At 46.1% G+C, this 15,269-nt stretch overlaps 1 protein-coding gene across 3 annotated transcripts in view; it reads right to left on the minus strand.

Moving 5' to 3' along the window:
* CRHR2 (corticotropin releasing hormone receptor 2) overlaps positions 1 to 15,269 on the minus strand; it is a 2,206,543-nt gene that overhangs the window by 1,283,019 nt on the left and 908,255 nt on the right. The gene's annotated exons all lie outside the window — the stretch shown is intronic.

Genomic DNA, 15,269 nt, shown 5'->3' on the forward strand with positions numbered 1-15,269 from the left:
GTGATAATGTCTCCTGGGAAAAGTCGCAAGGTAGGTGACTTTCTTTTCCTGACCCCTAAAATACTTTCCCCAAATATTCTAGATGGGGTATCATTTTATATTATAGACTCCCATCATAGAATATTTGGCGAAAGTGTTTGATTTTAATGAGGGTGCATTTTGTGGGAAATGTCGCCCCCTGTCGGCCATTTCCTAGGCGACTTTATCACTGGACACCATGACTGGTAGGATTCTGCATTCTGCCTGGCTGCAGCTGCAGCATTTATGGCATAAGATGTCATGCCACTATCTGCTTATACTCACATGATCTTTCCACCATCTTTGCGCAAGCATCTATTGTGTTTTGTTTAACAAGTCAAAGAGGTGGCTGCCCAGTCTGCTCTTTTCAATCTATATGCTTGCAAATGTGAATGTGACCAAGGTAGAAGGTCGGAGCTCTCGAAAACGGCATTCATTAATGCATGCATACATACATACAGGGTTGTCAATTTCCTAAATCTCTTAACCTAGAAACAAAGGTCGAACACCTTGACGGAATAATGCTGACCAAGTATGGTAGTATAACGTCTATTTTTGTATTAGTGTAATTTATTTAACAAATAATCTTTTACACAGACTGTTTTATAATGTAAAAGGAACCCAATACAGAATAACAAAAAATACAAGATTAAAAATATCATTTAAATATACATTCTCCAAAGATTGAAAGGACAAAATCCATTATAAACTCATCTAAAATACCTCATAGATATACATCCAAAGGGATAATCTGATTTGTTGGCTGCTTAGACAGCGTGTCCTAAAGGATTCTGTTGTCAAAAATAAATTCTATCTAGTTCACAAAATTATAAAATAAATTAATCCTGTCTGACATAGTAGCAGGTCAGTCCAAGAGTACATGTTTAAATGTTTTTATCTCCTGGGCTGAATGGCAAACTCGACTGTTGGTGCTCTGATATTTTACTTCCTATCCTTGGAGCCGTGATTTCCAGAGTTTCAGAGGTGTTCAGTCTAACATGTAAAATAGACGTCAAAATAATCTACGTGGAATAAAGCGAAAATTGTGACAGCGCCTGTCTTCAGGCCCTGTCAACGGAGAGAGGAAGCCAGTCCCAGAACACCTCGACCAGTGCTGGCGTGCATGTGGGCAGGCCCCCTCCCATCCTCTCCTTACCTCCATAGAATATGGCTGCCCCAAATCCTCAAAGAAACACCAAAGAGAGGTGTGCAGCACTGGCAATGCGGAGGAAGGCAGAGAGGCCGGGCCACGCAGCAACGGACAGCGGGACTCTGTGGGATGTGGGAGCCATAACTTCAATGGCTGCAGGATGGAGGAAGGAGTCGGTGGCACCAGAGGGGATACACAGCAGGAGAACCGTGAGCTGGCGCAGCAACCTCAAGTGAATTTCTCATAGAATTCACTGGTAATCCTTTAGATTTAGTCTTAACCTACGCCTGGTGTCCAACCACTCGATTCACAAAACAGTTCCCATGAGGAGCCTGAAGGGATTATTGGAAAGGGAGGACTAAGTGCTGTGATCGAAGTGAGTGGGAGTGTTTCTGTTTACCATTCCTCTACTTTTTACAACCATATTCAACATTCTATACAGAGGACATTCTGTCCTTGTGCAAGTGCAGGAGCCCTTAGTTACTAGTTAATTAGACTATTGGAATGCCCCGGCCCCAACACTTGTCACATGTTGCACTTGCTTGCACCTACCCTCTCCCCTGCCGAGACACAGGTCCACTACCTTTGTCGGCAGAATTCAACTACTGGCTAAGTGAGGAGTAAGAGTCGTGGAGGAGTAGTTTAACATATTCCTGAGAAGAGAGGAGTACGTCAGGAGTAAATCAGAGGTATAGCGGGTAATTTCTCTGACAAAGGGACGTCCCCATGATAAGAAAAATTGAAGCTGGAAGAACCAGTCAACATGTGACACTCCATAAGCCCGTGGAACCAGGTGATTTTCTCAAACGCAAAGCACTGCTTATCTTTTCATGATTGTTGGGGCAACACAGAGCAATATACGGGAAATAGAGTCAGCATAAAATGATATCGATGAAGCATTGCTGGAGTTAAGTATTCATAGGTACCAGCTGAGCTGAACACACACCATGAAAAACCAATTACCCGCGAAAAATGAAGGTGCCTCTAACACAATTCAGTGACCAAATAATATAAAACCTTTCTAAAATGAAATATCGACGTTATATCAGCATATCACACAACCGCCTTTCCGGGTGGAATTTATCAGTACGCCGTTCGGCAACGATTGCTATCGTCAGCAAAGAATTAAAGTAGACTTGATCAGAAGAAGGATTTCTGGAATAGAATTGCAACACACGTGTGCTGCCTACACAGCATTCTGGCATGAAAGCTGTCCTTGGAGAGAGCAAACCATGGAAATGCGCCTGTCCCGGTTTCCATTGTATGTTCCCCTTGCGGCTGTGCAGGAGACGCTTTCTTTATGTGAGAGTTCTGTTCGGGATTTCTGTGGCGGAAATATACATCTCCACGTGGAAACTCGCGCGCAGCAGAAAGGGGACATGGTCACATTACGCCAATACACCGAAAGCCTCGTGGCTTGCCCATAAAGGTGTAAACACGAATACGAAGAGCTCCATCCTCGCTACAAGCTCTCAATAGGCAGCAGCGAGTGCTCAGTCTTTAGCAGGTGCGCATCCTGCAGGCGCATGTTCGAGTCCCAGCTAGGGTTCGAGCCTCAGCAGGGCTGACCCTGATATATAAAGCCCTGTTAAATTGGGTAAACACAGGCGCGTATTTCTTACCGTCTTCGGGGGAGGTGAGCATCTGCATTAAAAGCCCCATACTTAGCCCAAAGAATTGTCATGCACACCTCTTCCAAGCCCCTGAGGAAAGACTACACAAACCTGATCAGCATGCCCAAGACACGGAGAAGTGCTGGGGCTCCAGCTTCCCCACTATGGCTGCCTCAGACCGGAACGCTCTTCCCACTCACCTACATATGATTGACTCCCACTTAGCATTTCGCAAAGCCATCAAAACTACTCTTTGTCTAAATCAATAACGCCCTCCTACAAGAATCTAATTCTTGCAAAATGTCTGCTTACCTTGTAACGCATCGTCTCTTCTGTGTGCCCACCTATGTTCTGTACTCAAGCCTGTGACCCTTGTCATTGTTTCCACTGAATCAAGTCTATTACATTTTCTTGTAACAGTGCCTCGATCCCTATGGGCTGTAAGTGCGTGATACAAATGCAAATAAATAAATACAGAAATGCGTGTGTAGTGCATAGGTCGACTCTAACGTCGCACTTTATTTTAACAAGTATGAAGGGAGAGCACATTAAAATAAATAAAATCATATTGTGCATGTCAATATCGATTTCCCAAGGTGTACATTAGGGGCATTGATGTGTATGTTGTTTTTGTTAACCTTTTGAATACTTGTCTGTCCCACGGGATAAGAGTGCAAACTAGGAGTTGGATAGGCATTCCAGTTTTTTCACGGAACTTGGGGTGCACCCCTCCCAATGAGTAAATATATTCATACCCACTTTGTGGAAAAACAAGAGCACTTTGTGTGCGGATGGCCTCAATGATGGGGAGGACTCCCTTGGAAGGGACTTCTGGTTGGTGTGTTCATTGTTGGGGGTGGATGTCAAGCCTCTTTTGTTAGAAGGATTTCTTATCATCAATGCTGGTTTTGCAACAATGCAACAATGCAACACAATGATTCTGGACGCTGGCCAATGGCAGCACGGGCAGGAGGGATGCAGCCGCCACCGTGTCAGCACTGGAACCTCAGAATTGGCCCCACGGTATGCGAGGGGAGCATGGAGTAATGGTAACTTGCCTGAGTGGCACCAATGCTTCTCCCAGCCCTGAATATGATTCCGTCACCCTTGACTACTAGTTGGCTAGCTAGGGCTGATGGAAATTGTAGTCCAAAACATCTTGAAAGACACTACGTAGTACATATCAAACGAATAATGACCCTAACGTTTAGCCATTGTGGTTTGTTTGTTTGTTTATTTATTTATATAGTGCTCCCCACCTGAAGGTATCTGGGCACACGTTTACATGTTGCATTTGAAAACACATGGGTTAGCAGGTTACAGGCATAGATGCAGGTAAATTACATTATAATGTGTAAGTTAAATAATTTAACGTTACAGTTTTAGTGTGCATGAAGAGAAAGTGGCAAAATACATATTTGTCAATACAGGTTTGGCAATCAAGATAAGTTAATGAGTAACTAACACGATAACACATTCTTTAATCATTTGCATCTTTCGCTTTTATTGAAATGCCAGCGCCACAACAAATTGAACTTAAAGAAGAGTCTCTTAAATGAAGGGGGTACCAAAACATTCCTATATTCATTGAGCCATCAAATATTGCCAAAGAATTGGTGGGCCTTGAAGGTAAAAAGTGGGAGTAGGCAACAGATGCTGAAAGGAGCTCTGAACATTAACATGCACCCATGAGTGTCAGGCATTGCCACGCATGAGTGTAGCAGATGTCACAAGCGAAGGGCTAGCACCGGGGCCAGCACTGTGAGCAGATGATGACACGGGTGGTTATGTAACGTGCTCGCTTATGCAGCTGCTGAAACCTGCTTATCAAAGCGTTCCGAACACGAGGCTCTCGCGTCAGCACACGTGGGGCCTGATTCAAAGAGTGTTTTCCAATGGGATTGTGCCATTATAGAACGTTTCTGTTAATCAGGCCCATCGTGTCTATGAAAGAATCAAATTCAACCTACAGCGAGTGTAAGTGTGAAGCGTTCACTTAAGGTTGTCCAGAGACCGCTAAGATTTTCAACGGCTGATTTTGATCTGATTGAGCGCCCAACATCTGCCATTTCTAAAGTCTAATGAAGGGAAGATAGAAATACTGTTGTCGAAGATAGTCTTATCCATGGGTTTGCAGTGGGTTCTCCACAACCTCTACATAAAGTGTGGTGCATTGTTTCTGTGGAGAACTGTGGAATGAATCAGTATGCCTCTTCCATCAAAGAGGTAACTGATTTTAATTAGACTGGGGTTAATGCACAGAGACATCTTAATAACTGCCCTGAGATTTGGCACATCGGCTGGCAGATTCCTTACTAGCAGGAAAAGCTCAGAGCCAATCTTGAGGCAGTTGGCAAGGGTTGCTTTAACATATCACAGCTTGGTTAGAGCTGGAGGGAGTCACACAGACTTGGGTAGTTGATATCTAATTCTGACATGAAATCGTCTTAGGGGTTGGGCAACTCTGGCAAAGAGGGTCCCCGTCTGCAATTCTGGATTAAACTCTTGGAAGTCCAATTTCATGCCAACTCTAAATGAGCAAATTTGGTGCTGATCAAGCGTGGTGTGCAATCATTACAACACAGTATCCAAAAAGACAGAGTAGTTAGTGTTATTAGACAGAGGTCAGCGGGAATTGCTCTCAAACTTATTAAAAAATGACAGAGCCAACATTAATTAGATACGAGCAATAACAACGTGTGCAAGCCCAAGAGAGGAGGCCCGTTAGGAATCTTTGAATTTTCAATAACGTGTCACAGGAATGTATAATCTTAATGCTTTGCTCCAAGCTCATGCACAGGAAGCTTACCATCCCCCTTCTCTTCTTGGCAGTAATTTGCACCAAGGCGCTTCTGATCAGTTTCATTTCTTTTTGCTGAAAGTTGTAGTTTGCCTCTTTGACTCCTGATAATGCCCATCTCTGGGTTTCGCAAATGGCTCCTCTTCCCATTGCTTTGCATAGTTTCCAGACCCTGTGTTATGTTGTACCCAGGCCGCTCTCCCGCAGCCACTGCCCTGGTTCTGGTGAGCGAGTCCATTGCTTGTTCATGAGGGTTTTTACTCTGGCTGCACCGTGAGGTGCCAGTCTCTCTGCTGCTGCCTGCACCACAGCTCTTCCAGGTCTGGGCGGACTACTAGATGTCCTCGCTTTAGAGTGCCAGATCCCATAGATTTGTTGCAATTGGCCTTGTTTTGTCTTTATCTCTGGTCCACTCCTTGTGGGGATTAATTTGACAAATTCAAACGTGTGTTTCTTGATAGTCTCTCTGTGACTGGTCCATAGCAGTGTGACGTCAAGCTCCACTGTGCAGTTTGTCTTCTTTTGATTGGCATCTCTTTACCTTGACAAGGGTTTTCGAAACAAGTGCTCTCTGCCTCTTGATTTCACCGTCATTTATCGCATATTTGTCTGCTTCCACTTCAAAAAAATGCAGATCCAAACATGTCCGCAGATGTGCACTGGCGACCTTCTCCTTTCCAGGCGAGAGGGTGGGAACTCAAAATGCATGTCCCGGAGCTGCATGGGACCTATCAGGCTGGTGCCCCTCTCAAGGTGTTGAATGGGTGGTCCCTGCCTGGCCCAGTGCCATGTTTCCATTCAGAGGCTAGGTACACCATTAACTCTAGCACGCGTCACACATGTGCATGTCACATTGCATGGTCTCTTGGCAATCTTCAGCATTCAGGTGACTACCTCACTCTGCTCTGTATCATTAGCTGGTTGTAGGTAAATATTCCGGTTCTCAAATCAAGTATCAGTCATTCAATCTTTACCCCCGCTTGAAGGCTCAGTATAACATGCATCATGTCCTGTTATAATGTGGGGACTACAGCCCTAGAATGTAAAGGAAACAAGCATTGGCCATGCCAATAGTTTTGGTGTTTAATAAGGTTATTTGCATCTTACATGTAGTGGCACCAGGGTGCAAGGAGGAGAATGTAAGGTTCCATAGGCGGGTGTGATGAGGGGTGGAGGTGTGAAATAGAATGAGGAGGGGAATGAGCAAGGGAGGAAGCCCTAGAGGCTCAGTTCCCCCGGAAACAAGTGCCCATCGGTGACGGTGTCCCCACCCTACTACCGCAATGCTCCCCTCTCCCCAGTGCTACGCAGCGGTTCCCCCACCTGTGTTACAAGCACATCTGGGAGCTCATGCGCTGCCTGCTCCTGTTCCGGACCCCCCGCCCCCTTTAATTGGGCCGGTTTGTACCCGGCTCAGAGTACCTGCACTTCGTCCATGAGCATTTGAGTGGCTGCACTTCTCACCAAAGCCTGAAAGAGTACTCAACTACATGACTAAAGTGAAATAAAATGATTGCATTTGTCCTCTGTCCTGCACCCGGAGAGCCCCTACAGTCGCATTCTGTTACCTTGCAATGAATGCGGGCAATAATACAACACCCTTTGAAAGCCTAGATTACTGCTATGATGTGTGCTGAGGTGACACCCAAAAGGATATTCCCAATTCCAATGAAATCCCTCTTTTTTGGAAGAGGGGGATAAACTGCTCAATCAGCCTAAGTCTGGGCTTCTTGGTTATTGTTCAAACTCCCTTGTTCTCCTAGCATGCAGTACACAGGGCACGGCAGCTTAACCTTGCCTTAACCATCTGATTCCTGAGCGTACCTTTGTGCCAACCCTGCTTTCCTTCACTTAATTGCTCAACGGGGGCTCCCTGAACCTTCTGCGCCAGCTTGATCAGATCCCACCATTGCCCTTGATGAGCTCCGCCATGTAATTTGTTATCGGGCATGGTACTGCTCTGTCATTAGCACTTGCCCCCTTTATCCGACATTGTCCTCGGTGTAAGTACCGCTATTATTCTGTCCCGTCCCTGCTCCCCCTGTCCCTGCTACCCCTAATGCCCTTTTGCACTGCCTGCTCATTCCTGGCGTGTGACCACCATCTGGCATTGTGCCACTGGATATAATTTCTGATCCAATTTACATCCCCGTTCTTCCTGTGCCCTCACACTGATAACATTTCGCACTACCGCCCCGCCCCTTTTCTTGGACGTTGGTGAAAATAAGTGACAAGGCAGTTCTAGCATTCGCACTCCTTGCCCCCAGTTCAGCAGGACACCCCCATGATTCCACTCCTCTTGGCCACCCCCTGACCTTTGTGTAGAATTCACCACCCGCCATACCTAATAGGCCTTCCCCCCTCTTCCCTTCATATATTTTGACAGTTAGCCCCATCAGTCGCTTACCCTCTAAAAAACATCCCTGTTCTACTACTGCACTACATTTTCCGAGCCTACACCCTCCCCCTCCATCCCCCATTGTTCCCTCCATAGCACCCAACTCCCCTGGCCAAGGATCCTCAATTTCAGGTAACTGCTTAAAGCTGTGCTTTTCCCTGACATCTAAACCGGCCACTTTAACAGCAGAGGATTGTGCACCCTGAGGCTACCACGAGGCGGCGCTAGCCATAGCCAAGCCCCATTGCAACCACTAAACATACTTCCTTTGCAGCTATCTGCAACAGTCATCTACGTCCTCAACTGGGGCAAAGGGATTTGTTTACAGAATTTCAAAGAAGCCACTTAGCTGCCAGGGATTGCCAAATGTGGAGCAATGTACAGGTGCGCCCAAAACCGAAAATGAAAGAAAGCGTCATCAAAATTGGCCCGAGGCGCCCGTATGCAGCAGGCCCCTGAATCCTGTGAGTTCCACTTAAAATAAAAACAGGAAAACCATGCTGCCACATTTGCATGTTAAAGAGTTAATACACATTGCCGGTCCGGGAATTACGGTACTGGTAAGCTTGCCGGCAGACTACGTGTTGTGCTCGCGGGTGCCTGTGTGGCCGCCAGGTCACACCTGGCGGACACACAAGCACCCGCGAGCACAACACGTCGGATGCACCGGCACCATTCACGGATGGTGCCGGTGCATCCGGCTTCCCCATTCCCATTGAGCCCTATGGGGCTCGAGTGGGAATGGGGAAGAATTTTTTCAGGCGCTCTGGAAGGGCATTTACCAGATCCGGCGGGGTTGTAATACCCTGGTAAATGCCCATTCCAGGGCGCCACAAAAAAAAACGACTCCGGCGCCAGCCGTGCCTGTGCCGCCAGGGTCATAATGAGGCCCATTTTAAAGTCTACCTTCAAACAAATTAAAACAAATCGAAAAGAAATACTGACGCATGTTCCAAAGCATCGTTCATAAAATAGTAACGATGCAGCAAATGATTCTATGGTGTAAATAAACTTTTAAACGTAAAATCCACTTTATGTGATGTCCATTAGCAACAGGCGCAATCGTACGTCTAATTACTCAAAAGGCCTGGGTCAAGCACTTTAACCCAGCGACCGGCGCACATTGCTCCTGAATTTATGAAAACTTTCCGCGCCCCAGTGAGTAGGTGGGGGACTCGACAGGACTCTCTGTGATCGCTGGCCACGTTCCCCTCCTGGCGCAAGCATAGCCCAAGTGAAGGCCATCCCAAAACAAGTGGAACCCATCACACCGGAAATGAAAGCGTAACTCACACTGCTCCGTTTTAAGACTCCCTTTAACAGTAGCGTGGGCGTTAGGCGTCTTATTAATGAAACGGAGTGTTATGAAAACGTGGTGCAGAGGGAACAAAGGATTCGATTGTAGTGTGAAGGACTTTGTATTAGGGGGAAAGTTCATGTGATTCCTCTCGCTGCGCATACCCTTAGTGAAACAGCAGCTTGTTACGAAAATATGTACTTTGATTCAGCAAGTATTAACTGTTTAACCTACCGGAGTGTAATCTCAGCACCTTTAAGTATCACCTGCCAGCGCGGCGCTAAATCTTGTTCGCAGGTGCTTCGTTTTGTGGATCTTTCCTTAATACCCTCTAACAGCAAATTACCGGCAGAGGTATATAGATGCAAAACTAATTATCCGGCACATAAATGAATGAATAGCGTAATGTGCTGCTCGTCATGCCTTCCCATTTCGCAGATGAGGCCAAACTGGAAAGCTAGCCTTTGCTTTACCCAAATTGCACTTAAAGTTGCAATTGTATTTTACTTTGCTTGGGGTTGGGATTAGTAATCGGGGTTGCAATCAGGGACATCATTTAGGGGTCGCCGGGGGTCGCACCTGCGACCCCTGGGGGCTCCCTTGCTACCCCTGTGGTCTTCCTTGCTACCCCTAAAAAAAAAGAAAACAAAAGTTTTTTTTAATAGTTTTTTTTTCTTTACCTTAAACTGAGGCTCCTGGGCTGTGGCCGGCAGGCAGCATGTGGCTCTTTTTTTCTGGAGTGGCTGTTTTTTTTTTTTTCTGATAGCTATGACTGGTAAAATAGCTAAGTGGGTTGAGCACTCGCTGCTGCAATGAATGTGTGATGGGCAGTTTGCAGGTTGGACTCCTGGCAAGGTCAACTCAGCCTTTCATCCTGCTGAGGTTGATAAATGAGGACCAACACAGGTTGGGTGATATTGGGTGTATATTTGTTCCATATGACGCACTTAAGCATAAGTGCTACTTAATAACACATCATTATCGTTTGGCCTTGGACGCCTGCTTGCATTCGCAGTAATTTGGTAATATGGGCATATACGCGCTGATATTAATAATACATATGGTGAGCCATTCTTGTATAAATGTATATTACTTTACAGTGATATTGCAAGCATATTTTGCGAAGTGTACTTAGAAAAATACTGTGTGATGCCACTTCCTGTTTTGTCAAGGGGTGAAAGGCTGTGTTCCATCGCTTCCCGTGATGTCACTTCGGGGTGGGTCAAATGACATTGCTTCCTGTGATGTCATCAGAGGCCGATGTCATCATAGGTCGAGGGTTGTGTGATGTAACTTCCGCTACCCCTGGCATTTTGGTGAAATGACGTCCTGGTTGCAAGCGGCAAATCCCGGCACAAATACTGGTCGGGTAATGGGGGGGAAGAAACACCTGGGCAAGAAGTGACACCAGCGGCGGACATCCGACAGGGGCATGCAGCGCGCACACATTAAGATAATGGAAAAGGTAGTGCAACGAAGGGGAGCGCAATAATGGAAACCTCTCAGGATACCCAAGATGTACGACCAGGCACCGAGGGACAGACAAAGAAGCGGGGACAAGGGGATGAGGCTGGGCCAGCCAGGTGGGGGGTGACACAGGGGCGGTGTGGGCACCCGGTGCACAGCAAGGGAAGGGCCTAAACTGCATGCAGGAGGAAAGAGGTGGTGTGGGGGGCAGGCGAGTGAAGCGCACTCAAGGAGGCGATGTGGCCTAGGAGCAGGGGTGGGCAAGGTCACACTGGCCGAAGGAAGCCCCAGGTGTGAAGCGTGGCTCCCGAGGCTGCGGGCAAAGCAAGTGGCTTGGGGGCCAGCCAACGTGAAAGGAGAAGCAGGGCTCACGGGGCCCGACCAACTTCAACTATGCAATGATCGATGATGCTGCAACTTCATCTTGAAAAGATATCACTCCACTCCAGACTTTAAAAATAGTTCACAGGCGTTCAGCTGACAAAACAGATTGGTCCATAGAAAATCCAAATATACCAGGCATCTTGTTAAGTGCAGTCATTTTGCTCCTACTTCTGAGCATGCATAGCTCCCTGGCAACAGCAGCAGACCAGCAGATGTGAGCAAGAGGGTGAAGACCCGGATGGCGCTTCTGCCATTTCTAAGCCAAGCATCGGCAAGTTGCCATGACAACGCCATACGCTGCTCCCGCATTCACCTTGCTCTTTTTTTTTTTTTTTTTACATTTACAGTGCCAGCGGTTTTTGCGATTAGGTGGCTTACACCAAAGTACCAAAACTAAAAAATAGGACTGGTCTAGCATTTCCCAAATGGCATGGAGCGTGTTGCAAGGTATGCTATAATATGTCTATTCAGATATACTGAAACGAAAGCTGGACATATTTATTAGAAGTATGTAATGCAATGAGCATTTGTAAAGCACCATTGGTATGGTCTCAACGCGCTGTAGCTTAAACACCCTTCTGGACCAAAGTTCAAGTATGGGAAATTCATCAGTAGGTCCTACAATGCATGTGTGCATTTAAGCCAATACAAAGGTAGGTAGGGGTGCCAAGTCCCTGATAGTCACCCATGATGAGCAGGCATGTGTGTGGGTCCAGAGAGTTAAATATCTACTGTTCGCCATTTTATAGGAGTGCTTGTATAGGAAAAGATAAATCGACACACTGCATTATAGCAGCGATGCCACTAATGCATCATTTTGAGCTCGTGGTCAAAACCAAATACAATCTAAAACTATCCCGAGCATCATGATTTGTGTTTATTCAATTGACTGTCCGAGGTTAGTCCAATCTAGCCAGTGTAATCATTGATGAGGGGGACAGTAGACAAAGTTAATTAATGAGATGTATACTACAGCAAACTTCTCAAGCCTGGCTGTGTCTGCTAAGTGGAAAGCAGCACTTATCATAATATACAACTTCTTCAAAATATAGCTGGCGGATAACTTTTGCAGAAGTAAGTGCGGTGGCGTAAATTGTTTAGTGCACACTGAAGAACTTATCAACGCTTCTAAGCTAAACAGAAGAGATTGCTAAATGTGCAATGGAAAAGACAAGGAAACAAGTTTTTTTTATGGCTGAGGAATTTGGAAAGATCCACAATTTGATCTATATTTATTTTCATCTAATTTGCAAACGTTTATAAACACCTTCTTTTAAGTAAATACAAAAGGTCTGGGAGCCCCTCTACTGAGAACAAACAGGGGCAAATAACCTGTTCTCTGGGAAAGTGCCCACTCGGGAGGGTCTACAACCACCTTTTAGCTCACTGTACCTTTCACAGAGAAGATATATCCATTTGCATATCAGTTTGGGGCTCCCGGTCCCTTTTTCATTTTTAGGAACTTGGGGTTTCACCCTAAGTTACCATGGGTAATCCTGACGTGGACCCATGCTCGCTATGGTTAGAGAGACACAGCTTCACCTCACTGACGAGGCCTGACTGGGCTGAAACACATTTCTGGGGTTGCTGATGGTACTCTTGTTCAGAGGAGAATTGCCTGGAATATCGATGCTGGACTGCCCTTGTGGGTGCGACCAGACTGATATGCAAATGGGTATTTCTCCTCTGTGAAAGGTACAACGAGCTAAACCGTCGTCGTAGATTCTCCTGAGTGGGAACCTATCATAGAACAGGTTATTTGGCCATGTTTGTTCTCAGTAGAGGGCTCCCAAACCTTTTGCTTATATGTTTAGGGACTTTGGGCTTCACTCTAAGTTTCCTAGAGTAACCCAGAAGTGGATCCCTTGCTCACTGTGGTTACAGAGGCACAGCTTCACCTCACTAATGAGCCCTGAGTAGGCCGAAACACCTGTCTGGGGTTCCTGTTGGTACTCTCGTTCAGAGGAGAATTGCCAAGCATTTCGGTCGTTAAATGCCCTTGTGTGTGGGACCCAACTGATATATAAATAGATGTTTCTCCTATGTGAAAGGTACAGTGAGCTAAAATGTGGATGTAGCCCCTCCGAGTGGGCACCTTCCCAGAGAACAGGTTACGTGGCCGTGTTCGTTCCCGGTAGACTTGCTCCCAAACCCTTATTTTTAACCTTCTTTTAAGTAGTTTCTCTCTTAAAATGCATGTTCTTTTTTCCTGTCATGATTAGATTAACTGAACATGTGTGTGTGTTTAGTTATATTCTGATGTATTGTTGTATGCTTATACTTTAGAGTGGGACAGGAAGGGTCCATCTGCGAATTTTCCATCAAAGGAGAATTCATTGCAATCTTTTCATCAGGTTTTGCTGCAAACGTATGCAGGGGGGTGGATCTGCGTAATACAAACCGTAGAGGGCATTTGGAGGGGGGCTGCGGGGTCTCCCACCCATACATTTGCAGCAAAATGTCATAAAAGAAAAACAAATTGATGAATTCTCCTGCGATGTAAAAAAAATAAAAAAACCTTGATGGAATGACAGAAACCTTTAGAGTTAGAGATGACCTTTATGAACATGTGTAAACAAACACAAAATAAATATATAATGTTTCATATTTTCGATCAGCCTAGTAATGGACGCTCTTTCTCCAGATAAAGGAAAAGAGACAACCCCACGTGCAGCCATTTACAGAGGATCACACAGTGCAGTGAACAGGAAAAGCCAGGATAACATGGTTATAGAATAAATGCCACCAACCCAGTCACTAAATCACACCACCTCGCCAAACGAGATATGGTCGTGGCTGCAAAGTGCTCAAGTGGACACGGATGCCAAGGTGGGGGTGATGCTGCTTTGGGAAGTTGGTGCCCATTTCCAGCCCCCACCTTTATTTGAAATGTTGTTTGCAATACTCATCTTCATGCATCCTGCCCACACGCCGGTGGCTCCGTGAAGCAGGGACGGGGGCTGCAGTGGCAGTGGTCTGTTCTCCTGGGTAGGGTCCTTCAAACTTCTGGGGACCTCACCTTACTCTTAGATCGCAGGGAAGGTGCATGAGCGCTGCTTCTGTTCGGGAGAAGGCTCTTTGTTGGTGTATTTGCTTAGTGCATATTGAAAAGGAATGCATGGGGCATGGCTGAAATGGGAAACGATATGTTGCTGGTGCCCCCAAAAAAGTGGCCATTATTCACGCATCGCAATGTGTGACTTTTCTCAACAAACTGGTTGATCAGCACCCGTGACTGTGTTGCTTGGAAAATACTGCATGTGGGAAACGGTGTTTTACAGTGACTCCAACTACCTCCTGTACAGCAGAGCATCTCATTAATATGACCCACATGCTCCCAGAAAGCTGGCACGTGCTGGCACGAGGGAACATCTCTTTGGGCACTGCCCTATGAGGCAGTCCAAGGGCATCAATGGGCACTGTATTCCGATGTGTGCATCAGGTGCTCCCTTAATCACTCCGGAAACGAATCGGTCTTTAATGCATACCCTATCGGCATCAGAGCGGGAGAAACCGTCTGCAATGTACATAAAATGAATAGTATTTATAGAAATGATTTGAAATGTTCCTTAGAGACTAGAACCACCACGATGGCATATGCATTGCAGCTTGACAATATCACACACACACACGCGTGAACATGCCATACATCCCACACAAGCACACACAAACAGAACATTCACCACACACATTCACACATACAGCACATGCGACACACACTATGCACACATCACACGTGCCACACTAATCACACTATGCACATACACATTCACACAAACGCCACACACACCACATATGCCACACACGTGCACGCTCACTAACGTGCAGCACACACACCATACGCAACACACACAAACACACTACACACGCCACACGCATTCGACACATGACACGCACATACCACACGCACACCACACATATACACGCACATGCCCCCCACACCCCCACCCCACACACACACTACACTCATACACATTCACACAAATGGCGCACACACATGCACTGGAACACAGTGATTTACCATGGCAATCTGACATGAATGGATCACAGACACTGCTTGCATTGGGCGTCTCTATTTTTATGAGCCTGGCTATTTTGTCTTTGTGTTTTCTATGCACACAGCGATACAAAGTGTGTCTTGT

This window comes from Ambystoma mexicanum, chromosome 2q (assembly GCF_040938575.1).
Source record: "Ambystoma mexicanum isolate Mex_15411 chromosome 2q, UKY_AmexF1_1, whole genome shotgun sequence".
Taxonomy (NCBI): Eukaryota; Metazoa; Chordata; class Amphibia; order Caudata; family Ambystomatidae; genus Ambystoma; species Ambystoma mexicanum.